Here is a 15,003-nt window from a genome sequence, read left to right as displayed (position 1 = left end):
ATCTAAAATATATATTTCTCCAACCAGACTGTAGCTTTCTTTGCCTTCTATATAGCATAAAATAACATATCCATATGAAAATAATCTCTATACTTCCCTTTTGCATTGACTGAAAGAGGGAATCCAGAAAAGGTTGGTAACCTGCCTCAGTATCAGAGAGGAATAGTAAAGGCACAGTTAGCCGCTACCTGCCAGATAGTCTCAGAGACTAGGGAGAATAGAGAGATCCCAATGTATCTGGTGGAAGAAACCAGTTTCATTATAATCTCAAAGACATTTTAGCTGATAAATGACCACGATATATTTACACAGTCAGATTAGTGGTGAGTCAGGCAAGTAAATGCATGATATGGTAACATTATACACTGAGTATTTGGAAGGACATAGGAGCTCCTAGCCCAAAAGATTTGGGGTTTAGGATTAGGGAGTTCTTCCCAGCAAAGCTGATACTGAGCTGGGCCCAGAAGCACAAGAGCAAGGTAAAAGTCAGTGGCAGAGTTAGAGGTGGAGGAGGACTTATTAAAGGCTCAGAAGCTAGGGAAATCCTAGAGTATCCCAGCAATTGTCAGTTCCTCAGTAGACTGGACAAGAGCGGGTGAAATCAATGATGCTATTGACCACGACTAGACATGGAAGGCCTTGAACACTGCATCCATGAACATAGACTATCCTATAGGTGAAAATGGATCAATGAGGGATTCTAAATGGGAGCATGTAACAATCAATTTACATATGAAGACAAAAACTATGTGAAGAATATACCGATGAAGACCGTGGGCAGAGAAACTAGTTAAAAAGTTAGTACAGTTATATAGGTAATAAATTCTGAGGACCTTAACAAATGTTCACTGCTAACATAATTAACCCTTAAAAAAACTTATCTCCTTTTATTTGCAGCATTTTCCTCTATTTATTCTCTCCCTCGCTTGTGAGGGTTCACTCAGATATTTGACCAAGTATATTTACTGCAGCATGGAACTCACACTTTCTGGGACATCTACACACCTAAAAAATACTAGCTAGCCAGTAACTGGAATATATAATACAGAATCAATTGTCAAGTTTAACTAAATAAATAAGGTCTCAACTTTAAAAAAGGCCTGTTTACCACTCTTTTTTTTTTTTTTAACCACAGTATCATTATTATCCATTCCAAACTATTTCAGGGCAGACATAAGGCATAATTAGAGAGCACTGTGCACTATTTGATGTGAAAATATGAAATGGTAAGTTGGTTTAGTTGACTTCTAGCAGTAGTAGATATGCTGATTTTATAATTGCCCCCAATTCAAATAAAATAATTTAAATTATACATAGTCAAAAAAATGAAAATAAATGTAATTTCTGTAATAACTGTTTAACCATTTGCTTGATTCCTGAACAAGCCTATACACTAAATTATACCACAGGCTATGTAATAAGGTGATCTGCATACAATTGCTATAGGTATTGCTTGCTATTACAGGAAGATGTTTTACATGTCAAATAAAATAATAAAAAGCCAAATAGTGAACATTACAAGACACTTGTTTCATTTGGTATATAAATTTCTCAATATAAAATGAAATAAAATACTGTAATTATATTAAAAAAAAAACAGTGAGTATTACAACCACATAGACCCTACCATAGCCTAGTTCTTCATAACCACTGTGACGATTGCCATACAACCCTCAGAAAACCTGGAGGAAAAACTAAGATGGAAAACTGGTTTCTGAAATGTCTGTGTTATGCCTTTTATTCAAGCAGTTGTTTAACTTTTTTTAGTATTTTTTAAACAGTTCTACTTTAAAAAAAAAAAAAAAAAAAAAAAAGGGATTTCTTTTCATTCTGTCCAGAGGGAAAAAGGGAGCTCCTCCATTTTACCATTTGGTATAATCTCAATGAAAAATGGAGGTTTGTTCTCAAATAGCATGGAGGTTAGTTGCACTTTCAGTCAAGAAATAAAAAATTTTAAAAAACCATTTAATAGAATTATTCAACAAGTTAATAGAGGTCAAACTAAACAACAATCAGTATGCCTGAAAGCAGAAATAATAACTGCTGTTATGAAATAAAAGGTCCTGGCTATTTTTCTTCTCCCTTAAGGAAGTTATAATGATGTTTGATATTATTCTGTTTATAAAATATAAAGTAGAAAGAAGAGAGCAATACAGAAAGAGAAAGAGCTAGAACGTCACCAACACCTTTTCAGTTATGCTACCTGAGATAAAATTCATAAACACTTCAGATGTCCTAAGTATAGAATAGTGGTTATATTGTGAAAATTTTCTGAGATAATCAATGCCAAAAGAGCAAAGTAACTTAGAACTTACACAAGTTCTACATGTAGATAAAAGAGTGAGAAGATGGGGGTAAAAAAAATCAGAAAATATAAAGAGAAAAAAAATAGGGGTGGAGGAAATGAAAGGGAGAGAGACTAGAAAGAAAACGGCATAATTATGTAATAAAAAAGGAAGAAAAATAAATGAAAGGCACAAAGTCCAGTTTTAAGTATCATTTTCTTCCCACAAAGCTCAACATGTTCTAAATAGAAATGTTTGTTATTGTTTATCTTTTCTAAGACATGAGAGAGACCACTGTATAAAATAAAAATAACTTTGCTTTACCTGCATTCTCATAATTTTTTTAAAATAGCAAAAAATATAAAAAGTTCTTTAGAAAAAAATTACAAACTACTAAAGTTAAGATAAAAAATACATTAAAATATGCCTCTACACATAAATTATATACAGCACATATGTGTTACATGAAAAAAACATATCACGCTGAAGCACTATCATAATTCATCTGTCATACATCCAATAATTTCAAGAATACATAATTAGTTATCTTACAACACACACACACACAAAAAAAAACATTGACAATTATTTCAAGCTTAGAATAATTTTTTTATGAATTATTGGAGAAGGACTTGACCAATCAACATAAAATAATAAATAATAATTCAAAAATTATACTGAAGTGTTCCAAACTGGAATACATTCCAACAAGTTGGCAATAGTTTGCTTTTGCAATCTGCTTTTCATCTCTCAAAAAATAAATTGCTCCAGCATAAACAATATTTCAGTAACTGACAGAGTTGGCAGCTAGGCTGAAGACAGCAGGGATATTAGCAACCGTGACTGATAGCAAAATTGGGGGTTGCAGAGAAAGGAGAAAGCATACATTCAAATTTAAGGAGTAGCTGTTGTATTTTAGATTCCTTTAAAACATGTGAGATGACATATTGAGGTCACCACTGATTAAAAAGCTGTATCTACAAGGGAGGCTGTCACCTACTCTAAAATCTAACCCCTTGGAGATGTGCTGGCCTACCCCTTCCCATGAGCACACCACGGGTGCCTACCGCTAGATTCCTCCAAACTGGCTTCACCCACTGGATGATGTGGCCAATAGTGAAGGGAGCTAAAGACATAGTTCTACTGGATGTAATGCCAGTGTGAAACCTCAAAACCGCCAGCATAGAGCTCAAAGAGCAAGTCCTAATACCTTGATGTAAAACTTCTGGTTTTAATTTTAAGTTTTTCTCACCAATTTCCTCTCAACTGTTATTTACTGGGATAGCATTTTCAGTATACTCTTTCAGGTAATTTTATAACAAAACCTATTCTGAAAATACAAAAGACTCACATATTATATTTCTTGGTCTGCTTTCTCAATACATCTTTCTCAGAAATTTTTACTAGGTACCTTGTCTTGAAAAAGAGGCGGTCTAGTTATTAAAGGGAAGAGTTGAAAAAAATACTGCACTTCCCTAGTCTCCCAAAGGAAAGCACTCCTCCCTACAAGTTTGCAGAAATTTCAGTTATCTATTATCTGACTTAAAAGGGAGTGTTCAAATTCAGTCTGTGTAGCAGAGACTACTTGCTGTCCCTCAATACCCAGCCTCCCCTCCTTCTTCTACTAACAGCCCCCTGAATTTAACTGGGAGTATCATACCTGGTTACATGTTCTCAGCTTCCATCGCAGTTAAGCGTGCCCTTGTGACTACGTTCTGTCTTTCTTGATGGAATGAAAGTGATGAGTACAGCTTTGAGAAGGCTGTCATCTTCTTCCTTTCACCCCTCCCTACTTTTCATTCCTTTACAAAGAGCAGTCAGTTCAGATACGGTGACCATATATATGGCTGGTTTCCCAGGACACTCACATTTGTTCCTGTTGCAGGGTCTTCTGGTCACCCTAATCTGAGACCATGAGATGAAAACAGTATTGAGGGTGGCTGAGTCACAAAACAGAAAAAGCAGCTGCTATTTAGCTTTTGTTAGGGCAGCTAAAAGGGCTAGCCATATAAAATCAACAGAAAAAAGTCAGAAATCCTTGTTACGTTTCAGAATAAGACACAGCTATTTCCTTCTAGGTGTCTAAAATCTACTGAGATGTTGAACACTTAAATAATATTAAACAAGACAAGATTTTTTTTAAATGCTTGCAAACGTAAGAAAAAAGAAACTCAGTGGGTAAAATGGTTCCCCAAAACCCAGTAGTTTTTGTCTGAAGAAATCCAAGGAGGCTTCTTGGATAAGGCAGCATTTAACCTGGGCTTTGCATAATAAATATGAATACGTTTTCAAAAGGCAGCAAAAAGACTCTAGATAAAGAGATTAGCGGGAGCAAAGACATAAAGGTAGCAATGTGAATGACATTTTCAAGAAATGAGTTGGTAGACTATCAGGTGGGTAGCATGTGGGAAAAGCTGAAACAAGTGTAACTGGGATTCAATTTCAGATAAATATGAGTGCTATTCAGATAAGTTTGGAGTTTATTCTGCAGGAAGTGTGAAGCCAATAAAAGTTTCCCTGAACCTTCCCTGGAAAGGACAAAATGAATTCAAAATATACCACAGTGTTCATATCCACAGGACATATGGCTGACTAGATATGGTTAATGAAGGAAAGTAAGTAATGACACGTGGAGAAGTGTTTTCTAAATAACCAATGCCGGTCTCCATCCCCATTTTCTGTTATCTCTTGGCCTTTTCTTATCCCCACCCCCCTTTTTCAATCAGCTAGATTATTCTTTGCTTCTAAGTTTCAAAAGCCAAGGCCTTGGGAAATTTAAACCTTGAGGAAGAAAAATAAATAGATTCAGAAAACAAATCAAGAAGAGAAAAAGTCAGGCTACAGCCTTCCCATACCACATTACAAACCCACCAATATGCCCCTAGGGCTGGGAGAAGAGAAAGTTAGAATATTCTTCTTCAGAACCAAGATGCTGATTGGTCCCTGAGAAATGGGCCCGGCACTGTGTCTATCCCCAGAACTCCCAGGAAATTCTGTGAGAGTTGGGGGTAGAAGGACCAGTCGCCGGTTTCCTAAGTAGAAGAATGCAGGAAACCCTCAGATTAAAAAACTGCCAACAGAGAAAGAAAAGACCAAAAAAAAAAAAAAAAAAAAAAAGTCATCCACATACTCTATGCCCCTGTTAGCTTATGCTGCCCTAGTCCCCTAGGCAGTGAGCATGTCCAGTTTAGCAAAGCCCTGCACCTCCACATGAAGTGAATAAGAAAAAGAAAAGACTCAGCAGCGAGGAAGATGAAAGAATCCCCACACAGACACGTCACAACTTTTGGGTCCCTTAAGACCTGAGGGAGGTGAGGGTGGAAACACAGACTTCTAACAGATCAATATGTGGGGGAGGGTGCAGCCCTAGGAGGATTTTACAAAGGTTCTGTAACCTTCAGGGGCAGGTGTGCCTTGTTATTGCCTCACTTTTTATCACCTAGGAAACACTCTACCCATTCCCACCAAAACAATATCAGAGTGATTGTGAACACTGTTTTTGTCATCGGAAATGTAACGTTTTAAACCCTGTGTACTTAAAAAGAACCAAAATTTAAAGTAAAATGCATAGATTTCAACTACTTTACATTTGCTGGCCCTCAATTAAAAACTAGTGTGCAATTAAATGGCTTTTTTTCCCAGAGAACTGAATATTTTTAAGGACCTACTCTCAGTAATTATAGTATAAAGTAAGCATACTTAAATCAAGATTAAAATCTGGTTTCTCACTATTTTATTTTAAATCATATACTCTTTCTTTCTTAGTAGGCCACATGATTTACTTTTAGTGAATTTACGAACATACTTTTAAATAAACTAAGAAATATTGCCACAAGCAGGCAAGAAGATATTTACTCTGTTTTAATTAGGGCTATTTTGCAATGCATTCAAAGTTTATTCTACTAATGTTCCCAATATTATTCTACTAATGTTCCCAATAAATAACATGAAAGATAGATATTTTACTTTTGCTATGAGAGTTCATCATGCAATTGCACCATGAATTCTTGGGAAGAAAAAAACATGTCAGGATGTGTTTCAAAATAGAAGGGTAAAAAACACAACAGCTGATTCATTTGCAAGGAAATATTCAATGTGAATGATTGTCCCCAGAAACTTAAAAAAAGAAATTCAGTTTTAAGTTTTTTTCCCAGTCAGAAAATTTATGAGAGAAAGAAGAGGAGCTATTTATGAGAGAACTTCATGCAAAATGTGTGAACACGTGGAATGTCGAGATATTAGGATTAGGCTGAACCATATGAAAGTGCCAGTACTTGACCTTTTTTTTTTTTTTTTGCGGTACGCGGGCCTCTCACCGCCGCGGCCTCTCCCGTCGCGGAGCACAGGCTCCGGACGCGCAGGCCCAGCGGCCATGGCCCACGGGCCCAGCCGCTCCGCGGCACGCGGGATCCCCCCGGACCGGGGCACGAACCCACGTCCGCCGCATCGCGGCAGGCGGACTCCCAACCATTGCGCCACCAGGGAAGCCCCACTTGACCATTTTTGACCCACACAAATGGAAACTTCATATGACTCACTTTATTACCCTCTGAAAAACAAAAGGAAAAAACAAAAACAAAAACATTTAATTAGAAAAAAAAGATTTCATTCTTCAAATGCCCCTAATAATCACACTACTCTAAAAGATTTTTTCCTGAATCATCAAGGCAGGACTAATGATTAAGAAAAGGAGATTCGGGCTTCCCTGGTGGCACAGTGGTTGAAGAGTCCACCTGCCGATGCAGGGGACACAGGTTCGTGCCCCAGTCCGGGAAGATCCCACATGCCGCTGAGCCTGCTCGTCCAGAGCCTGTGCTCCGCAGCGGGAGAGGCCACAACAGTGAGAGGCCCACGTACCGCAAAAAAAAAAAGAAAAGGAGATTCACATGAAGTCTTACTCCAGAACTATCTAGATATTTAAGAGAAGCTACTAGAGGGAAGAAACTGAGTCTTTAAGATATAAATTTAAAAGATAACTTCGGTGGAATCACATGTTTTAGGGAACTCAACATTTTCCTTAAGGAAAAGATGTCAGAATTCCTCCAAATGATAATGTATGATTCTCCCCAAGAATGTGGCTCTGGACTCTTGGCTAAACTAGGAAAGCATAAAAATTAAGTTCATTTGATGTCATCTTGATAAAAAGAAGAAGCTTCCTAGGAGAAAAAAATGATTCTGGGAAGAAAAAAACATACAATAGAAAATGCAAACCAAACCATGCTGACTCGCCTTTCCCAGAATCTTACAGAATCAATCTTTTCTCAATCATCTTTAAAAGGAAAGAATAGAAGGAAAAGATGACATTGGAAAGGAGGAGAAATTATATTATACAATTAATATCCCCTAAATTCTGCTTCATTTATCTTTTCAACAATTCCAGCAAAATTTGGAGAAATCCATCAAGTACCAGGGCTCTGTCTCTCCTCCCTAGCTTTGTAGTATTGGGCAGCATAAAAGAAGTAAGAGGACTTCCCCGATTTCCCAAGCATTAGGATTTATGGACCTTCATGCTGATATCTTTCAGATGACTGATTTGTCAGTCTTGTGGTAAGTATTCAAAAGCTCAGGGTGTTCTGCTCTTAAAACACTGAAACAATTAGTGCAAATGCTCTAAACCCTTAAGAAATGAGCTATTCTGAATAGAGGTGGGAGATATACCTCCTCTTACCCTAGCATTTGATGGGCTCCTTTTAAAAATGTATTCTGTAACTTTTTTGCCTTCTTAAATTATTAAATCATGCCGTAGATGATGAAAGATTTACAAAGTACCGTGGATGGCAGATGAGCTTGAACTGGGATCAGATCATACTAGCTGTATAATTATGGGTACGTTATTTAGCACCTCAGGTTTCTCTCTCTAAGCATCTATCTCTCTGATGAGAGGCAAAAATGTGGTAATGTGTGCAAAGTGAAAATCAGTGCCAAGAACCTGAATTCTCAATAAATATTAGTTACTTTCATTCCTCTCTTCCCCTAACCCAAACACTACGCATGCCTACCCTTTCCTCATCACGACTGTGAAGCATACATTACAGGCCCGCTGTTGTTAAAGTACTTGAGATACAAGGGGCTTTTTGCACCCACTCCCACTTCACTCTCCTCCCCAAATTATCCTATATTGCTTTCGACTTTTTAATTCATTGTCTCAGCATCTCTAGTAGGGATGCCAATTCCCTGGCCCCAATCTACTACTCTCCCCAACCCATTTATGCCAGATAAAGGACGTGGGCTGAAAAACAAAACAAAAAAAAAACAGAAATCCTGTCTCAAGTTGGCTGAAACAATTGGGAAATTTATTGTCTCACATGACAATAAGTTCAGAAGTAAAAGAGACTTCAGAGCTGTTTGGTTAACCCAGACCCTTCTCTCACCCTTTTCCGTCACATATATGATCTGCTTCATCCCAAGGCTGTCTTACCTTAGTCACAAGATGACTGTCAGAAGCAGTGGGGTTGCAGGCTTCTCCGGCACATCCAAAAGGAGGGAGAGAGAGACGCTTTCCCAGGCGTGAAGTAAAAAAGCAAGAGTTGAGTGTGCTTAGGTTAAGTTAGGTCACGTGGACACCCTTTACTTATGAAAATCAGTTGGGGAAATGTACAGGCGGCTTAAGTTAGATTATTGAAAAAATGCACAACTAAAATGGAATTACCGTGGTGGAAGAAAAGTACTTGATATCTATTCTTGGAATGTGACATGAGGGCAGGGCTGGTCTCAGTTTCCTCTTGTATTATAAGAGCTAACTGGGGAAGGGCCGACACTTGAACACCTGTGGTTCTACTAGATTGTAATGTAAGTTAGATAAGCACCAAAAGCCCATTGCCTTCTGCTGTGCCAATAACTCATTGTGCTAATTGGGCTCAGCATTCAACCAATTATACCGACTCAGCCTCCAAACCTTCTCCACACAGTATCACAGGAACAATACTGTTAAGACATTACACAGTAATGTCTTCATTATGATAAATGTTTCTTTCCATGTAAATCATTTTGCCCTACTCCCTACAGCTAACCCATTGACTCAAGGGCATGAATCCTCCACAGAAAGAGCTGAACTCAGCCTAGAACTTAAAAATCATCCCTCAGCTTTGTGTTTCCACTTAGATTATTGTTGATCGAGTAGCCAGCGTTTGCTGAGAAAGGAAAGTGCATCCCCAAAGTTTCGCTTCATGCATCAAAAGCAAGGAGGTCTGAGCACAAAGCTTCACTGGAAGCCATAGCGCAGAGAGGCAGATGGTAGAAAAAATGGGAAATGCCTTCAGGTGAGTAAAATGTCCTTCTACAACTGGGGCGAGAACAGAGAAAGAGCAGGTGAAAGTCAAAAGGTTTGCCTAGCTTCCCATATCCACCCCCACATCGCAGGCTGAACAATCCAGAATGGTAATGTCAAAAGTAATCAGAAAATTCTGGCCCAGGCAGAGGACTTCTACCTTACTTCCTAAAGAAAAATTTAGAAAAACATCAAGTGACTCAAGAAAGGGTCACAACAAAACAGAAAGGTAACAGCAAAGTAGAAATTGCAGTGTGACATAATTAAACACAGAGAGGTATATTCCTGCACACTCCAAGGAGGACACAGTGGATACATGAGGGTCCTGACTATGAGCTCACCAGTGGACTGGCAGGGGGGATGGTGGGTAGGGAGAGAAGCCACTCAGTGAAGGACAAAGTGACCCTGCAGCAGCAGACTACAGGGAAGACTGCCCAAGCCAATAATAAAATGAGAGCCACAGCTCGGCTTCAGAGATACAGCAGCATTCCCTTTCTCAGCCCCCAACACTACCCTACAGAGTGAGCTAATCCAGTCCATCAGAGCAGGGAGAAGTGGGCAATGGAGGTGGCAGACCTGACAGCTAGAAGCAGAGGTCAAATACGTCACAAAAGCCAAGCTGTTCATCAGAAATGGCAAGGAACTGTACCCCCTATGTTTACCTTGCCCCTGTGTTCTAGAAATCACTACATGGTCAGGCATGCCTACCTCTGCATCTCCAGCCACTCAACACCATCCACTCTTCCCCATGGTCACCAAGCTCCACCACTCTGATCTCCCTTCTTTTTCTTGACTTACCACTGAATGAAATGCTCTTCCCATGCCTCTTTGTCCAGCTGGCTTCTCCCATCATTCAGATCTCAGTTTGTTGTTGTTGTTCATTTTGCTTTTTTTGTAAAGACGTATTTCAAACCAAGCCATCATGCTTTCTGGTGAAATCTCTGAAGCATTCTCTTTAACTTTTAGGGAGACGAAATCAAAAATATCCACTATCACCATTATTATTTCACATTTTCTAAAAGTACTACCCAAGAGAAATAAAACATAACTATTGGCAAAATTTAGGTGTGATTATGATATGCACTTAATATAGTCATATACTCAGAATACCCAAGAAAATTTTAAAACTATTAGAAGTGATAAGAAAACTAAGTAGTTGCCACTACAGAACAAAAGCATTCATACAAAGTCATCATGTAGAAAATATAGTGCGAGTTATTAGCTTAGATTACAGATTGAATACACAACTAATTTTGCTTTTTCCTGAACTTCACCAAAACCATAGCACAGGGAATTTTTTAAGGGCATAAAGTCACAGGGATAGGGAACAACAGAGAGAAAACAGCAGTAGAAATATGAAAGCTGTACCACTGATAGACAATAGATAACCCACTCAAGAAGGCCAAATCTCAAAGCAACAGGAAAAACTGAGAATTTACCCAATTCATAAAATAGACTCCTCAAAAGGTAAATGAAAATGAAAATAAAGGGCAGTCTACTTCTGGTCATATCTCTGCTGGATGTCAATATCTGTTCTTTTTTTTTTTTTTTTTGCGGTATGTGGGCCTCTCACTGCCGCGGCCTCTCCCATTGCGGAGCACAGGCTCCGGACGAGCAGGCCCAGCGGCCATGGCCCACGGGCCCAGCCGCCCCACAGCACGTGGGATCCTCCCAGACCGGGGCACGAACCCGTATCCCCTGCATCGGCAGGCGGACTCCCAACCACTGCGCCACCAGGGAAGCCCAATATCTGTTCTTTTAAACAGTTTTATTGATACACGATTTACATACCATAGTGTTCACCAGGCCAAATCAAACAATTCAATGTTTCTTTAGCATATTCACAGAGTTGTGCAGCCATCACCATAATCTAATTTTAGAACATTTCCATAACTCTGGGCCTCAGTTGAAACTGTCCCTCCTTACAGATGTCCTCTGCAATGACCTTTAATAGACCCACACCCCTTACTTCCTGTTTCTTTTCTTTAAGCATTAATAATGATAGGTAGATATTTTACAGAGGTATGGAGTTCCTTGTTTACTGTCAAACTTTCTCACTAGTGTAAGCTCCATAAAGAGGGGGTTTGTCTCTCTTGACCTTCTTTGTACTCCAGCTGGTAGCACAGCCCAGGGCCTGCCATGTAGTATGTGGTCACTAAAAACAGTTGCCGACTGGATGAACTGGTGATACATAATTATAGCAGGAGACTGAGCAGAACTCTGTGTATGATGAGGGACCAGCCATCAAAAGCAACACCATATAGCACTGAGGAGGAACGCAAGCAGGAGGGCACTGAGCCAATAACCCAACTGTCCACCTGCTATTTGGAAGATCAGCCACCCCAGTGGGACTGAAGAAACCTCTTAGGTTCTTGGACAGTCAGAGAGAGTGAGGAAGGAAGGCCTCAGTGGTATGACATAATCTCACTGATAAAAATGAGCGATCTCACACAATTAATTTGAAAAATAAAACAATATGATTGTATTTGCAGCTCATGAAGGCAAATCATTCAGATCGCTTACACTACTAACACATTAAAATATACAAAGTAAGTGTTCCTTTGATGCATCCACTCTATATCTGCTATTGTTAATGAGATGCTGAGTACAGGGTAGAGCAAAGGTCTGGAATTAGAACTTATATCTTCATTCTTCCACTGCTAGCTGCGTGACTTTGAGCAAGTTACTTAACTGCTTTGTGCTTTGACTTATACATTTATAAAATAGATGTATTAATAGTTCCTATATGATAAGAGCTGTTGTATTAAATAGAAATGATCAGAAGAGTGCCTATCGTACACCGAGTGCCTTATAAAATTTATCCAGCAGCTATAGAAGTCGCAGTAGTAGTCATTATAGTGGAGGTACTGGTGGTGGTATAAACAGTAATAGGGACTAATAAAACAATAGAAGTGCAGCCCATCATGCTGTTTTATGGGGCCAGACAGTGAACTTTAGCTCAGTGTCAAGCAGTGTCAAATACAAAGTACTAAATTAATATTGAATTGACTTGTACTCACAATGTTTCTTAGCAGACTGCAAGATGATTTGACACAATTGATTTTTCCTCAAGAACTGAGTGAATCAGCAAATTTGTAGTCCCTGTTGTTGGCAAAATGACTCCAAGTAAATCATTCTCAACTTTGGCCCAGAGAGAGTGTCAGAAGGACAGCTGTATTCTTGAGTCCGAGACCGTGTGGGTACCAGAGATGATCTGCGTGAAACTGTGATTCTGTGTGTTGCAAGAAGAACACAAGAACATCATTCTTTTAGGAAGACTGGACAGTCCTGAAAAAATAAGCCATGGTATTCATAGGTCATGGGAATCATGTCTTTAGAAGAGAGAGCCACCGGTTTGCTTTATTAAAAATATTCTTAAATGCTTTCTCTTCAAAGACAAAAGCTCATTTAGCTTTTCAGTTGATTTCACAATTGATTTGTCCAGTGGAGTCCACTGGTCCTTCACATGTATTATCTATGGAAACTGGAAAGCAGAGTGGAAAAGTGGTTTTATCTTATGATCGGCATCAAAATCAGCTGCAGAATCAGGGCAAGCCTCCAGGCCCAAAAAGCAGTGAGCAAGACCAGTTATTTAATTATCCAAGAGTAATCGAGAGAAAGTTCCCTAAAAGAAGAGATTTTCAGCATAAACAAGGGTAAGTGAGCTGCCTTTAAGTTAAAAGAGAATACGTTATTTTTTAAAAATAGCCTAGGGCTTCCCTGGTGGCGCAGTGGTTGGGAGTCCGCCTGCCGATGCAGGGGATACGGGTTCGTGCCCCGGTCTGGGAGGATCCCGCGTGCCGTGGAGCGGCTGGGCCCGTGAGCCATGGCCGTTGAGCCTGCTCGTCCGGAGCCTGTGCTCCGCGGCGGGAGGGGCCGCCGCAGTGAGAGGCCCCCATACCGCCAAAAAAAAAAAAAAAAAAAAAAAATAGCCTAAAGGGTTATTTTCCTTCTACAAAATAAAACACAAATCTAGTGAACATTCTGAAGAATGGTAAGTGGAAAAGGGTGAAACACCCAAGATAAGCATAGAGCAGCATTACACAGCCTCTACTGTAAAAGACAGGTAGTAAAGGAAGTGATGATAACTAGCACTTACAATAGTTGCCTGATTCTTCCACTTCCACCTCTTCCTAAAAAACAGAATTTCAGACACATGTAGGAGATGAAACTTCTTCCAAATCACTCCTCTGCTTACTTATGAGTGAGATTCACAAATAAAGAGCATTTTTGGCAACAGAAACATATAATCTCTATTAAGCATAGCTGTAGTTATTCTTGAAGCCAACACTAATATTAAATTCATTTTAAAAAGTGAAAAATAGGGCTATTTATGGTTTGGGTTGTTATTTATTAATTAATCAAATAGTGACTGAATCTCCAATCCAGGCCTAAGGTCTTATTAGTTATATCCAATGTCAAATTACTTATGGGAACTCAGTTTCTTTCATCTAAATGCATTCACATGTACGTCAAAGTATGCATTCATATCTTTGTGGCAATGAGAATACGATAAGAGTAGGAAAATGAGAATCAGCCTTTGACCTAACAATCCTGGGAGATAAGAAGCACATAAACTTTTAAAAGAGTTAACAGGGTGTGTCAGGGGCACCTGGGAGCGAGTGTAAAAGACAAAAAGCAAAAGCAAAATGTCTTCAGGAAGTAATGCAACAAGAAGGACCTAGAGATTGGGTTTGGGAGGTGAAGCTGGAGAATGGTGCCAAGAATGTGCAGGTTCACTTTCAAAAGGGAGCAGAGAACTTCTCTAAGTTTGTAGTAGGGTTTGAAATTTAGGATGGACGGTATGGCATTGGGAGAGGCAGAATGTTGAAGAGCAAGGCTCTAAAAACCAACAAGCCAGAGTTTAAATTCAGTCTCCACCACTTAGTAGCTGTGTGATATTGTGTCAGTTTCAATTTCCTAATCCCTTAAATGGGAATAATGATGGTACCCACATTATAGAGCTCTAATTGTTACTAAATAAAATAATCCATGTAGAGCACTAAGTACATGGCTTATATAAAATGTTTAAATATGAGCTGTTGGTAATATTATTACTATTATTCAAGCCATGTTTATTGAGTGAGCACCTTCAATGTGCCAGGAACTGTTCTAGGTGCTAAGGATACAGCAGTGAAAAAACAAATATATATAATATGGTATTCAGGAAGTATTAAGTGCTATCAAAGAAAAACAAGGTGGGTTAGAGTGACAGAGGGAGCTGGGGGTAGTGGTAAGAGAAACAGTAGATGAGATTGAAAATGAGAACAGGTGCTAAATCACGTGAAGCCTCATAAGCCATGATAAGGACTTTGGACAATATTCTATTCATTGGAAGATTGACAGGGAATAATATGATGCAGTTAACGACCTAAAAAAAATCATTTTGGCTGCTAGGGAAATAGACTGTAAGAAGGAAAGAGGGGAACAGGAAAGCCACATTGGCAAGTA

Source organism: Lipotes vexillifer, unplaced genomic scaffold (assembly GCF_000442215.2).
Source record: "Lipotes vexillifer unplaced genomic scaffold, Lipotes_vexillifer_v1.1 scaffold78, whole genome shotgun sequence".
NCBI classification, from domain to species: domain Eukaryota; kingdom Metazoa; phylum Chordata; class Mammalia; order Artiodactyla; family Lipotidae; genus Lipotes; species Lipotes vexillifer.
Note: the sequence above shows the minus strand (reverse complement) of the source record.